The sequence below is a fragment of the Schistocerca americana genome, chromosome 5, assembly GCF_021461395.2.
Source record: "Schistocerca americana isolate TAMUIC-IGC-003095 chromosome 5, iqSchAmer2.1, whole genome shotgun sequence".
NCBI classification, from domain to species: domain Eukaryota; kingdom Metazoa; phylum Arthropoda; class Insecta; order Orthoptera; family Acrididae; genus Schistocerca; species Schistocerca americana.
Window position 1 is genome coordinate 188,195,924 of NC_060123.1, and position 13,612 is coordinate 188,209,535.

Consider the following 13,612-nt stretch of genomic DNA (forward strand, 5'->3'; position numbering starts at 1 on the left):
AAAATTCTTAGATTCGACCCCTGTTAGTCCTAGGAATTTTATCTGTCATTTTTCATGTGTTTCAGTTCTGGCAATGTTCGTTAATGTGAAAAGCACCAAGTTGCAAGATAGTTTGGAATCAATCTGTAGTTCCCTTTATAACATCTGGGTCAGCCAGTTCAGAAGCAGCCAAGGGCACACCAATGGCTGTAGGACCATGACTAACTTAAAACACTGTGGTGTTCAAACCAACTTTTGGGTTGATAACAGTTCCAACATTTTTTTGTGAGGATCTTAACTGTGATTGCTGCATTTACCTGTCTTACAATGTAAAAAAGGATAACCATGCTAGGAAATAGGTTCACTGTTGCATTTTTACATAAGATTACAAAATTCCTTTAGTTATGGAAATATATTCTCTTGTTTTCTATGCACTGCATTTGCTCATTCATTTATATTATAATACAATACACATAACATAACAGAGGTATGTGAAAAAAGTTGACAGCCATGGGAACCAGGATGGCTCCTCCTTATACCAACCATTTATTGGGTCATTTCAAGGGGGCCTCCCAGGAATCCCAGAAGTTTCAGACTCTTGTGTAGTTTCAATACATTAACAGTATTACATTTAATTATCCAAGATTTGTAGTGATAACTACAATTTCGTAACTGAGAAGACATCCTGTTACACAATAACAAATTCTTTCTCTGAAAACTACTTAAAACAGATAATTAGACAACAAACTCATGACTGAAATATATTAGATTTAATGGCAACAAATCGATCTGCTGTCTTTGGGTGTGTCCTGGGATCAGTTATTGTAATGCAGTTGTAGCAACAATGATTAGCAATTATTTTCTGTTTACTTCAGTCCACAGTACTGCAGTATTTTAGAAATGACCATTTTCTGTCTGGACTGTTACTACACTTATTTGCCCACAATCACAATTTCAGCCTATCATGTCATTATGATGTGTCAACTGAAACAACATAAACTGCTTAAGGATGAGTTAAATCTCAAGACAACATTCTGGTCTCAAAAATTATAAAAACAACATCGTCGTTTTTAAAAATTATACCTCTTCTTACCTCACCATGACATGGGTTGATGCACAATCATTCCTTTTAATTGTGTATATCTTGTTTACATGTTTCATACACATATTAAGACAGGGGCCTTTGCCATTTATATACACTACAGGTATTACCCTAGGTAGCAGCACCAGCACATTTATACAACATTAGTTGTCAAATGTCACAGCTGGTGGATGCACAGTGAAAAATGAAGAGTGCAGATGACAGGAACTTTATGAGAATTATTACAGTAAGTAATGGTTGTATAATATTGCAAGTGAATTCAAGCTTAAAGATCATCATCAGCATCATATGCTGTAGAACATTACAAGATAACAAGGTATTTCGAACAGAACAACTTCTTCCATCTCAGAAAATATGAATTCCAATAACACTGGTCACGCTAAACCCAATTTACAACCTTTTCACTTGTATCCTGAATGTCATGAATCCAGGCAAAAAGATGGATGCAGTATTTCTTGACTTTCAAAAAGCACTTGACTCAGTACCAGACCAAAGTTTATTAACAAAAGTATGATTGTATGGGGATATCAAACAAAGTTTGTGGTTCTATTGAGGAAGTTTAGGTAGAGAGGATGCACTATGTTATTTTGGATGGGAAGTCATTGACAGATGTAGAAGTAACTTGAGCTACGCCCCAGGGAAATGAGTATTTTTCAAAATTTGATAAATGCAAAAAAGGAAATTTTCAGGAAACACATTTTTTAAATATCATACTGAAACACTAATTATATAAATGACATATTTTAATGTTTACACAGCTTTTGTAGGCACCATTTCAATTGTCTGTTTGAATTTTCTAAAATTTTCAGACAAAGTTTACAAGTTTTTCCAGAGATCGATAAATGCCAAGATGGAAGTTAAAAGTCTTTTTGATGTACATTTTCAAGTTAATTTTTCTCCATTTTTTATCTTTAACATTAATTACAGAGGAAGCTACTTTATTGTTCATTTTGCAAAGAAATACAATAATGTACAACTTCCACTTTAGTATCACACTTTTCCTTAAATGTATGATGAAAAGAAGTGCAACTTGTGACCGCTTTCAAAAACTTTTGTTTTAACAGTCACTCCCCTAGCAAGCAATCCCTGCTCTTGCTACACTCTGCACTGTGACTGTAGAGTGTGGAACCCATAACAAACTGCAATAGCAGAGAATACTGTATGTATACAAAGAAGGGCAGCACAAAGGGTTACAAGTTTGTTTGAATCAAGGGAGAGCACAAAAATGCTGGAAGGAAACTGAAAAGGCAGATACTATCTCACAAGGGCCTATTTTAAAAGTTTAAAAAATCAATATTAAGTGAGGAGTCTTGAAATATGCTGCAGCCTCCTACATATCACTCCCATACAGACTGTTAAGACAGGATTGGATTGTCTGTAGTGGGCACTGAAGCATTTACACTGTCATTCCTTCCATACCAGAATGGAACAGGAAGAAACCCTAACATGTGATACAAGGGAAAGTGCCCTCTGCCAGCACTTTATATTGACTTGCAGGGTATGGATGTAGATGCAAATTTTTCACCAGGCCTCCATAGTGAGATTAACTGTAGGAATTCTGTGGTCTCTTGCCTCCTTTTCACAGTTAAATTTCACATCGCTCACTTCTAAATCTGATGCCATTTTCCTGGATGTTGAATTCAACATCACTGAAGGCCAGTTCTACACTTCTGAATCTGTGTGTCAAGCCAACAAATGAAACTCAGTACTTACACATTCACAGTTGTCATCTCAATCATAGTAAACATTTCTGCTTGAATGCTGTGTCCTCCTATGATTGTTAGTTTGTAGCCTATCCGTCTTCACTGCCCTTAACTATGCCAATAGCTTACTTCAAAGTTCACTTGGCACTGCCGATTCCCCTCAGTTGTACACCTCTCATTACCCAGTATTAACCTGTTCAAAAATGTATTAACCAGCTTCTTTGGTTATGGCTGTAATTTTCAGAAATCATAATCTGAAATAATGTCCATCCCACACACGAACAAAAAATCTCCATAACATCCTGGTAAAATGCCAGTTTGTGTGACTACTCCCAGTGAAAGACTAGCCAATGCATTCTCCTATCACTACCAACATCCTACACCAGCCCCATTACCAGAGAGACCATAAACACCACTTGAGAAACTACTCCAGTCTTGTACCAATTATGTGCAATCCCTGCCATGTCTCTTGTGCTGTTATGATAACCACCAAGTTTCCAAGAAGGATATGTTGAAAAAGAGTGTACTACTTTACTGGCTTCACACAGTATCCCATTGCAGAGCATGCTCTGCAAAACAATTGTGGAGACTATGTTCAAACTAACTATATCAGAACAAAGGTCATGTTCCTCCCATTATTACTATTACAATTCAGGAACTGCTGGGTTTCTAAAAGGAAATGCTTCAAAATCTTTAGCAAATTTTTTTCTAGACAAAAGTGAAAAACAGCTATGTATGTGCAGGAGTCTGGCTTCAAAGTGTATTGTCTCTTGTAGTTATTCTGACACTGTGTGCAAGTGTCAGCTTTGCTATAATGCTTTGTTTAGAATATTTTATCATTGTATTAACTGCTGTGTTACAAATGGTCATATATGCTGTGCCTACCACAACCTCGTCTTTCAGCACATGTAGATCTGTGCCATTGACAACAAAATCACAGTCGCATTCAATCTCCTTATTTTCATTGGAAAGCTGTTTGAAGAGCAAAAATGTCAAAAAACATGCATTGTTTTGAACAAACAATAAAATATTTATACAAGTGAAGTACACCAATCCTCCTCAACAATCTTACCATACAGTTTTAAATGTTCATTACTGTATCTGTAACAAGTACTTTATAATTACCTAACAATGCTACATTGTCCTCTTCTTATAGGAAAGTCAATATATATGGGTCAAACATGGTTCAGAGGATTGTCATCAAAGACAAACTATTAAACTTATATAATTAGTTATACAAATATTGTCTTTGATTGTAGAGAGCAGTGTTCTGAGACAGCAAACACAATTTCCATGCACTTGAGCAGTATTCATGTGATGCTTCAAGGAGCTCACCATTTCTTATGCTGTAGTATTAACAACTGATGTGTTTCATGCTTAAAACACAACAAGTGCCACACACAAAAAACCAATTTATTCATAAAGATTAATTACATGTGATCCACAGTATATCTGGATATGGTTACATAAGAAATCTACTCATCAAGCTGCAGCAGAAGGAAACAAATAAAAAGATGTGGAAACACACGAGCTTTCAGAGCCAGTGGCTTCTCTTCCTGGGAGAATGGTTGGCAGGAAAGAAATTGGGATGAAGGAAAACAACTGGTGTTATTTAGGAAATGGGGACAGTTCTGTAAAAGTTGCACTCAACCCCAGGACAAGGGAGGCTTATTGGATGAGATGAGGAGGAAAGACTGGTATCTACATTAGACAAGATTTGAAAGTCAGAGAACTAAAAAGTGGAAGTTACAGTATAAATAAGACAGAGATTATTGGAGAAACATCATGAGAGAGTTCTAAGAGTGGTAAGCTAATTGGATTACACGTAGTAGCAGGTGGCAGGATGGAGAAAAATAGACAGGACGGAAAATAAATCATAAAAAAAGAAATAAATATAATAAAAAATGAAAGATAAAAGGAAGTAAAGAAAAGGAATAGTTACTTAAAAGAAATTCTGGGGTCATATAAATTAACGTAAATTTAGAACAGCTGGATAGTGAGAACTCAGCACGTTGTGAAGCAATTTCCATCTGCAAAGTCCTGTGGAACTGGTGTCAAGAGTGAGAACTTAGATGGCAAGTGTGGTGAAATAGGCACCAAGGTTACAACTGTCACTTTGTGTGCTCTGAAACGAGTTGTTTTCTGTTGACGTCCCCTGTTTATCACCTTTCATCCTTACTGATAACTTGATGGTAGTCATACCAATGCAGAAAGCCAAACTGTGTTTACTTAACAGTTGGTACATGACATATGTAGTTTGACAGGTGGCTCCCCCTTTGGTAGTATATATTTTACCGACTACGGGGCTGGTGCATGAAGTGGTAGGACGATGCATTGGGCAAATCCTACAGTGGCAACGATCACAGAGATAGAAACCATTGAATACGGAAATGGTAGCAGAAGGAGCATAAGGTCTGACCAGAACATTGTGGGGAGGGACAGAAGGTTAAAAGCTATTCCATCAAAATATCAGACAAAATGGACCTCATTTCCAGGCATATTTTAGGAAGTCATAGCCCTCTCGTAGTAGCTGATTAATATATTCAATACCAGGACAGTACTGAGTAACAAGAGGTTTACTCATAAGAGGTTTACTCATAAGCTGTGTTTCAGAAACATCATCAGTATCATGATTGATGACCTGGGAAATCTGCTTTTGATCTAGGATGGTGAGATAACTGCACACACAGTGAAGACTGAGGTAAGACTAGTGCTGCATTGCTGTAAGGAGATTGGTTGTGAACAAGTATGTTTACATCAAATGCCATCCCTGTGTGGGAAAGATTTACAAAGAAAGGATGGTAACTGTCAAAATGAAAGTATTGTTATTTGTTTACTGGTTTAATGTGAACAGAAGTGTGTAGCTGACTTTTGGTGAGCCTGAGATCAACACCAAGGAAAGTGGCTTGAGATTTGGAATAGGACTATGTGAAATATAATTGGGAGAATGTATTACACAATTACAAAAACTTCAAGAGGTGGGCCTCACCCTGAGTCTCTATGGGAAAAATGTCATCCATGTATCTAAACCAAACAAAGGGATGAAGCCTTAAGGATGCCATGAAAGCCCACTCCAAGTGACCCACAAAAAGGTTGGGCATGCGAAGGAGCCATCCTGATTCCCATAGTGATACCCCTGATCTGTTTGCATACCTGCCCCTTCAAAGATAAAGAAGTTATTGGTAAGTATTAAGTTGATTAAGGTGAGCAGGAAGGGCATCATAGGTTTGGAATCAGCTGGCTGCTGGTTGAGGTAATGTTTAGCAACAGACAGTCCACAAAGATAGTATTGTGAAGTATACTTCCAGTTGACATTAAGTGTGAAGGAAAGTAAGTCTTTAACCAAAGCTGTATGATTAAAAGCAGGGTGGGGCTGACCTTAGATGAGAGGAAGAGAGCACTTCACAGTTATGGCTGGTCCCTGTGATCATGAGTTGCCAGTGCTCTAGGAGACAGTGCTGTAGGCTGACGGATGTTAAGAAGAATTACCAGATTTGTTTTGTAGGAGAGGAGTGGCAGTCGATGGTATGCCTGTTTAGGGAGAAAGAGTGGGACAGGGATTGCGACACCACTGGGATGGCTTAGGAGAAGGTAGGATAGCTTTTTGAGATGAAGTCTCACCTGTGGTTGTACTGATGGATGATACCATCTAAGGAAACATGAAGAGCAGATAACTGCAGGATTTTATAAGAGAAGCCTGGTGGACTGAAAATTGGCAGACAAGTTGCATATGTTGCAGATTAGCTGGGATGCTGTATTTGAAACTGTAAGAGGGGATGGTGATAAGTGAGATTACATCAAGAAACAGGGACCTCCCAAATTAGCTCTTTGAGCATAACTCCCAGGGACAACAAGGTTTGCATAGTGCAAAAACATGTTTTTGAAAGGACTGAATGTCATGTGTGATGGGATTCACTGTGGCACTAGTTGAAGGTTTGGATTGGAAATGGTGGGAATGATGAATAACACGAAGAGATAACAATCAAGTTGTCGGTGAGGAGTAGTGGCGAAAGACAGAGGGTGTATACTGCCAACACACAATATCCTGTTGCAAAGCACACACACTACAAAATGACCGTTTTGACCTCAATGCCTGTTTCACCTCACAATGCCATATGGATTCTCCCTTCTGACAACAGTTTCCCAGAACTACGCAGATGAGAACCACTTTACAACTTGTGCCTAGTTGTTGCCATCTAGCTGGCCTAAATTTATGTTTATTTCTGCGATCTCCACATTTCTTCCCAGTAGCTAGTCCTTTTCTTCACTCCTTTTTATCTTTTATTATATTTATTTCATTTTTTATTTTCTAAACTATTTTTCCCCATCCCCTCTGACCTGCCTACCATGTTTAATGCACTTAGTTTTCTGCTCTTAAGACACTCTCACGGTCTTTCTTCAGTACTCTGTCTTGCTCAAGTCTTGTCCAGCGAAAGAACCAACAATGAGTTTTTACTTCTCATCCCATCCAGTAAGTCTCCTTAGCCAGGTTTCTGGGCAACTTTTACAAAATTCATCCTATTCTCTAGATCTCACCAGTTCTTTTCCTTCACACCTCTCCCTTCCCTTCAACCGTTCTGCCAGGAGGCACTGGCTCTGACAGCACTCATGTTTCCTCATCTTTAATGGGCTTTCTCCCACAGCCACTTGGTGAGTAGATTTTTTATCTACACATATTATATTTGCAATACCTCTAGAGAATTTTAGTCAGTGTTTTAACAGGAGAGTCTCATCATCTGAAACTGTCCTCAAATTATGTTGAGGAAACTAATGCTAAAATTAACAAAACTTCAGGTATCCTAGTATGAATCAAACCTTCAGTGACACAATCATGATATTATATACCCAGACACACCAGTTAACTATCATTTACTCATACAACTAAAAAGAAAAGGATTTTTGTGCTAGCTGAACAAGAGAGCAATAATCAAGCATATCCCTGGATCTAAACTAAACAGCAGCTATTCAGCATGAAATGCACGTCACACACATTTCAAAATTAGGTCTTTCAACTATTCAAGATATTAGTAACTTTCATTTTGCTGCCAACTGATTCATGCACTGTTTTGAGTGATGTTACTGAAACTTCATGGTATTCCAATAAAACATGTATTCATTAGCTACAATCAATGTTTGTGAGCCTCAGGAAAGTACAAACTTTCCTCAGAGAATAATTATTGGGTGTATTCGTGGATTTGTGTGTCCAGCAATCACAATACTTCAGTAAGCAACCACACTGCCATAATCATCCACCCCAAAATACAGTGCCTGTTGGAAACCAAGTTATTCTATCACCACCACCACCACCACCACCACCACCAATGCCATGAGAAACTCCTGAGCCACAGTAACTGTCTTTGGAAAATAAGGTGTAGGCAGTGGCCAAGCAATTATTTTTGGCACCGGGAAGTACAGAGCATCCTAAATTTCCGAAAGATGATTAACAGAGCCTCGGCTAGAATGCTGAATACAAGGGTGCAAAGTAATGAACCTTTTCTTTCTGTTGTGCCATTCTCCATAATTTATGGGATTTTAGCATAACTAATCACAAATCCTATGGCTTGCTGAGACTGTATCCAGTATTAATTTAATTATCAGTTGTGTGGATCAAGAGAATCTACCTGCCCCAGACAAAGGAAATAGCAATGAGAATTTTTGTAATGCTTTCATGTACTACACATCTGGAATCACGATAGCTACAACCGTAGAAGTGAAAATAACAACATTGGTGAATGAGTTTCTAGTTCAAAACTGTGAACTACAATTGAAGCAAAAAGAACAAGAAAATTTGCAAGCCACTATCACTTTCTGATAAAAACAAATGTGATGTTATACAGTCAAGCGACTGTGAATAGGACTGTCCAAATGATTGTGAACTTACAAAAATCAGTGGTTCAAATGGCTCTGAGCACTATGGACAAAAATCAGTGAAGAGAAAATGAATGGTCATTTTGAAAATAATCATAACAGCAAAGATGTATCATCAACAAAAACAGATATCCAAGGAAGAAATCTATCTAGCATGTTCTGAGAGATAAATCAAGACATAGCAGTGATTAGCGTGTTGAAACATAGAGAGGGAACTAAACATATTGCAGACACTGACTTTCAAACAAAAATAACACAACAAACAGACCATCATTCATATAACTGGCGTGAATCATATAGCAAAAAATAAAGCTGTGGTTTGCGCAAGGAAAAAGGTTTGTGAGAGACCGTATCAATGAAGTAATCAAAGGCAGATTTGAAAAGAATCAAACTATTTATCAGAAACAAAAATGAACAAGGAAGAAGACAGAAACTGTAACATTAATGGTGATCCTAATTTAAACTAAAGGTATGAGAAGCTGTAAATATAACACACCTACCCCGCTGTGAATAGACACAGCCTAAAAATTTGTCACTGTAATGTACAGTTCCCTGTATAATAAGACTGGCAAAATTAACACACTATTAAAAGATGAATTAAAGGTTATCTCAGTATTTGCATTTTGAGGGCTGGCTTAATCCTGAAATTATTTAGTATACTACAATACCTAAATTCATTTAACCTTCTTATTATAACAGCAAGCAAGGTGAAGCAGCAATTTACATAAAGGAAAACAGATTTTACTACCCTACCCGACTTAACTGGAAAAAATGCAGAAAATAACTGTGAAATTGTAGCTCCACAAATTATTAATAGCAAGATGGATTTACAACAAATTACAGAGTCATTGTAAAGCAAAGTAAATAAAATGGAATGTGATTTGATAATCTGTGTCGACTTCAACACTGATTTTTCTCCCAAATAGTAGAAACAGAGGGAGGCACCCTTTTGAATGTTGCTGCTTCCTACAATTTGAAGGTTGAAGTAAGTAGTGGTTCCTGAAGAGGGGCAGCAGCCTTTTCAGTAGTTGCAAGGGCAACAGTCTGGATGATTGACTGATCTGGCCTTGATGTTCTGGTACTGCGAACGGCTGAAAGCAAGGGGAAACTACAGCCGTAATTTTTCCCGAGGGCATGCAGCTTTACTGTATGATTAAGCTTTCGAAATGTGGTGCTACAGAAGAATGCTGAAGATTAGATGGGTAGATCACATAACTAATGAGGAAGTACTGAATAGGATTGGGGAGAAGAGAAGTTTGTGGCACAACTTGACCAGAAGAAGGGATCGGTTGGTAGGACACGTTCTGAGGCGTCAAGGGATCACCAATTTAGTATTGGAGGGCAGCGTGGAGGGTAAAAATCGTAGAGGGAGACCAAGAGATGAATACACTAAGCAAATTCAGAAGGATGTAGGTTGCAGTAGGTACTGGGAGATGAAAAAGCTTGCACAGGATAGAGTAGCATGGAGAGCTGCATCAAACCAGTCTCAGGACTGAAGACCACAACAACAACAACAGTAAGTAGTGCTACCAGGGTAACAGACACTTATGAAACAGCTTTAGACCAGTTTATAATCCACAAGAATTTACACAGTACTTCACTAAAAATTTTCAGTGGAGCCTTTTGTGACCATCTTGTTCAAATACTAGGCATGAAAATAAAATCCAGTATTGTTATCAACATGTCTTTAAGAACTACAAGTAGAAGCTATCGTCAGGGTAACAAACTACTTCCACAGCTTATTAAACAAAGAAAAATGGTCATAGGTTTATAAAATTAGTGACCGAAATGAATAATGCAACACCTTCACTGATACAGTAATCCATTTCTTCCAAAGTGCAGTTCCATGGAAACCACACCTCTAAGGGCCAATTGTTCTAGAACAAATAGTTGGATAACAAGGGGAATAAGGATTTCATGCCAGAAGAAGAGACTGCTTCCAGAAATGAATAATCTGAATAACTCCTCGCTTGAATTACTCATGTACTAAAAAAGTATCCCAAAATACTAAAAAAAGTACTATGAGCAACAAAAATACAGAATGATGATTAAAACATTTGTAATTCAGTGAATAAAGTGAAGACTGAGCTTGATTGGTCATTAAAATGGGAATGGTGAAAACAGAGCACCATGTAAAAAAATAAAATGAAAAAGTAACAAACCCCTTAAAAGAAGCCAAAACATTTAACAACTTTTTCACAGGTGGTATTGACAATATGAAAATATCAAACATAAATAAGAATATCCAATTCAATGAACATAAAACAAGCTCACAAAGTAGGTCAATGTACACCGGCACTGTGTTATAAGATGAAGTAGCAAAATCAACAAAAGGACTAAAAAAACTCCAGCTCTGCAAGCATTGTGACACCCTACAATAATCTTAAAGAAGAGTGCTTTAAACCTAATTGTAGTACTTACACACTTATGCAGCTACTCACTTCAAGAAGCCACTTTCCCTGATGTTTATTCCAGTACAGAAAAAAGGTGTGTGTGTGTGTGTGTGTGTGTGTGTGTGTGTGTGAGAGAGAGAGAGAGAGAGAGAGAGAGAGAGAATGTACATAACTACAGATCTATCACAATTACCTCTTGTATTTCAAAAATATGTATGACAAACTTACAAAATTTGTAAACAGAAACAATATCCCCTGTAATGAACAAAACAGATTTAGAAATGAGAGGACAACAACACCTGCCATTTATGAGAGCATCAATTGTACACTAGACCTGAGGGACAAAAAATGTGAATCGACAGGAGTATTTACAGACCTATCAAAAGCTTTTAACAAGGTAGATCATAGCAGTCTATGGACAAAGCATGAAAAGTACAGTATTTGAGTTCTGTCCAACAATTGGGTCAGTTCCTTCCTGAGCAATCGTGAACAAGCTATGAGCATAAAGCACACAAATGTTAACCTAAAAATTATTCTGAGCACTTTTCAGACTGCAAAAAAGTAGATAGTGTCTGCCCAGAGGCTCTGTCCCTTCTGTACATTAATGGTCAAAGCTTAAATGTGGATGCTAATAAAATGATCATACTTGCAGATGACACCACAATTCTACTAAAAGAGGAAAATAAGGAAGAATTTTACAGTTAGGAACTATTACACCAAACACTAAACATTGTCAGAAAAAAACTTAGCTACTGGGAGCAATACAATCATCTTTTAATAAATAGTAAAAAAAATGAATGCACTAAAATTTCACGATGCTCCACACAAGGATGTGTACATTTCATTTCTCTCTATCAACGACGAACTACTGGTAACAGAAGACAAACCAAATTCCAAGGACTATGGCTGCAAAGCACAATAAAATGGAACAAACATTTTGAATACCTTCATGCAAAACTGAGGAATACCTGCTACCTTCTTTGCTCACTAAAACCCTGCTGTAGAAAGGAAACAGTTAAGTATGCATATCATGCCTGCTTTCACTCTTGCCTTAAATATGGGGCCACATTTCAGGGAAATTTCAATGCAGCTATCAGCACATCAGTACATTCAAACTGCAAAAAAGAGCTTTTAGAATCATGAAATCAAACAATGGAAAACCCAGGATGGAATGTAACAATATTCATGAATCATGTTTGGATGTGAAGCTCGAGACTCATGTAAACCTCTATTTGAGATCATTGGTAGTTCTCCTTTACCATGTATCTACATTATGGGAACCATTACATTATTTATAATAAATGCAATGGGCAAGGACAGTAGACCACAAAAAAGTGATATTTATGATAACTTTACCAGAAAGGTCAAAACCCTTGGAAAACCCTTATCATCATATTCACAGCATCACTGCTTTTACTCCACTGAAAAATATTGAATTTTATGAAGTGTACTATATTAATACTTTATAAAGTGTATTATTTGTAATTTTAAATAAGTATGCATAAAAAATCACTTTCATCTGTATCCTTGTAAACTGACTTATCCAATGTCTTCTGCACAGGCTGCTTTTGTAAACAACAGGACCAATAAACACAATACTACACTGAGACAGTATTCAACAAAAGCTGATTTTTTGCATCTTTCCTATCTGTGATATCACCAGATCTATCCTTAACAAAACAAGTTAGAAATTAGAAAGTTTGATCAATATGGGTGTTCATGCAGTTGAATAGAATCTCAAGTACTTATTGTCTGAAAAACAGGTTGTCATTTACAGAACCCAGGAGAATGCAGATGATGTGAAAGGGAACAAAGAACATTTTATCACTTAAAATTGGCTGGATCCTTAAAAACAAGAATGGACTCTGAGCCCTTATTTAGGGTGTGTGTCCTCTCAAGTTCTGTTAACATGTTGATGCAGGTGATTGTGTGGCACTGTACCTAACAGACACTGAATATAGTCTCTAAGGGCTGTGGGATCTGATGCTGCCCATGACAAAGGATCACACATCAAGAGAATCAAGTAGTCACCACTTTCCAGGCCAGCCCACTTTTGTTTCCTTTCAGTACAATGCACTGTTAGCCATTGTTTGATATTTGTGCACCAACTGTTCTGCTGCGAATGTTTGCAACCTCCTGGCACCTTTTACCAATAGTGATCATCGCCAGAAGATTGTGAGCTGATGCTCTACTGTATTGTATTAAAGTTTCAGTGACAACATCCAATGTAATGCCAGAGAACCTCAGTAAAATGTATCAAACCATGCAATTCTTAAATAGCACAACTTTTGTTGTATTACCTTAGTTATCAAATATTTTGCAACATTGCTCATGATAAATTAATGTATTTATTTTCTCTCTGTAACTGTTTGGAACGCATCTGGACTTTTTGTTGTGACTCGCCGATCATTCAAAGCACCGCCGCTCAATTACGCGCATCCCCTACGTGCGGCGCTGTCTGCCAGCCATGCAGCAGATGCGCCACCTAAGCAGCCAGCCGAGCAGCGGCCGCTAGACTGGGACTCAGTGCTCATTCGAATGCTAACGTGTACACATGTCTCGCTTGT

The 13,612-nt window shown here is 37.6% G+C and overlaps 1 protein-coding gene across 1 annotated transcript in view; it reads right to left on the reverse strand.

Moving 5' to 3' along the window:
• The window catches only part of LOC124615481 (V-type proton ATPase subunit C), a 64,575-nt gene that overhangs the window by 32,305 nt on the left and 18,658 nt on the right, over positions 1 to 13,612 (reverse strand). The gene's annotated exons all lie outside the window — the stretch shown is intronic.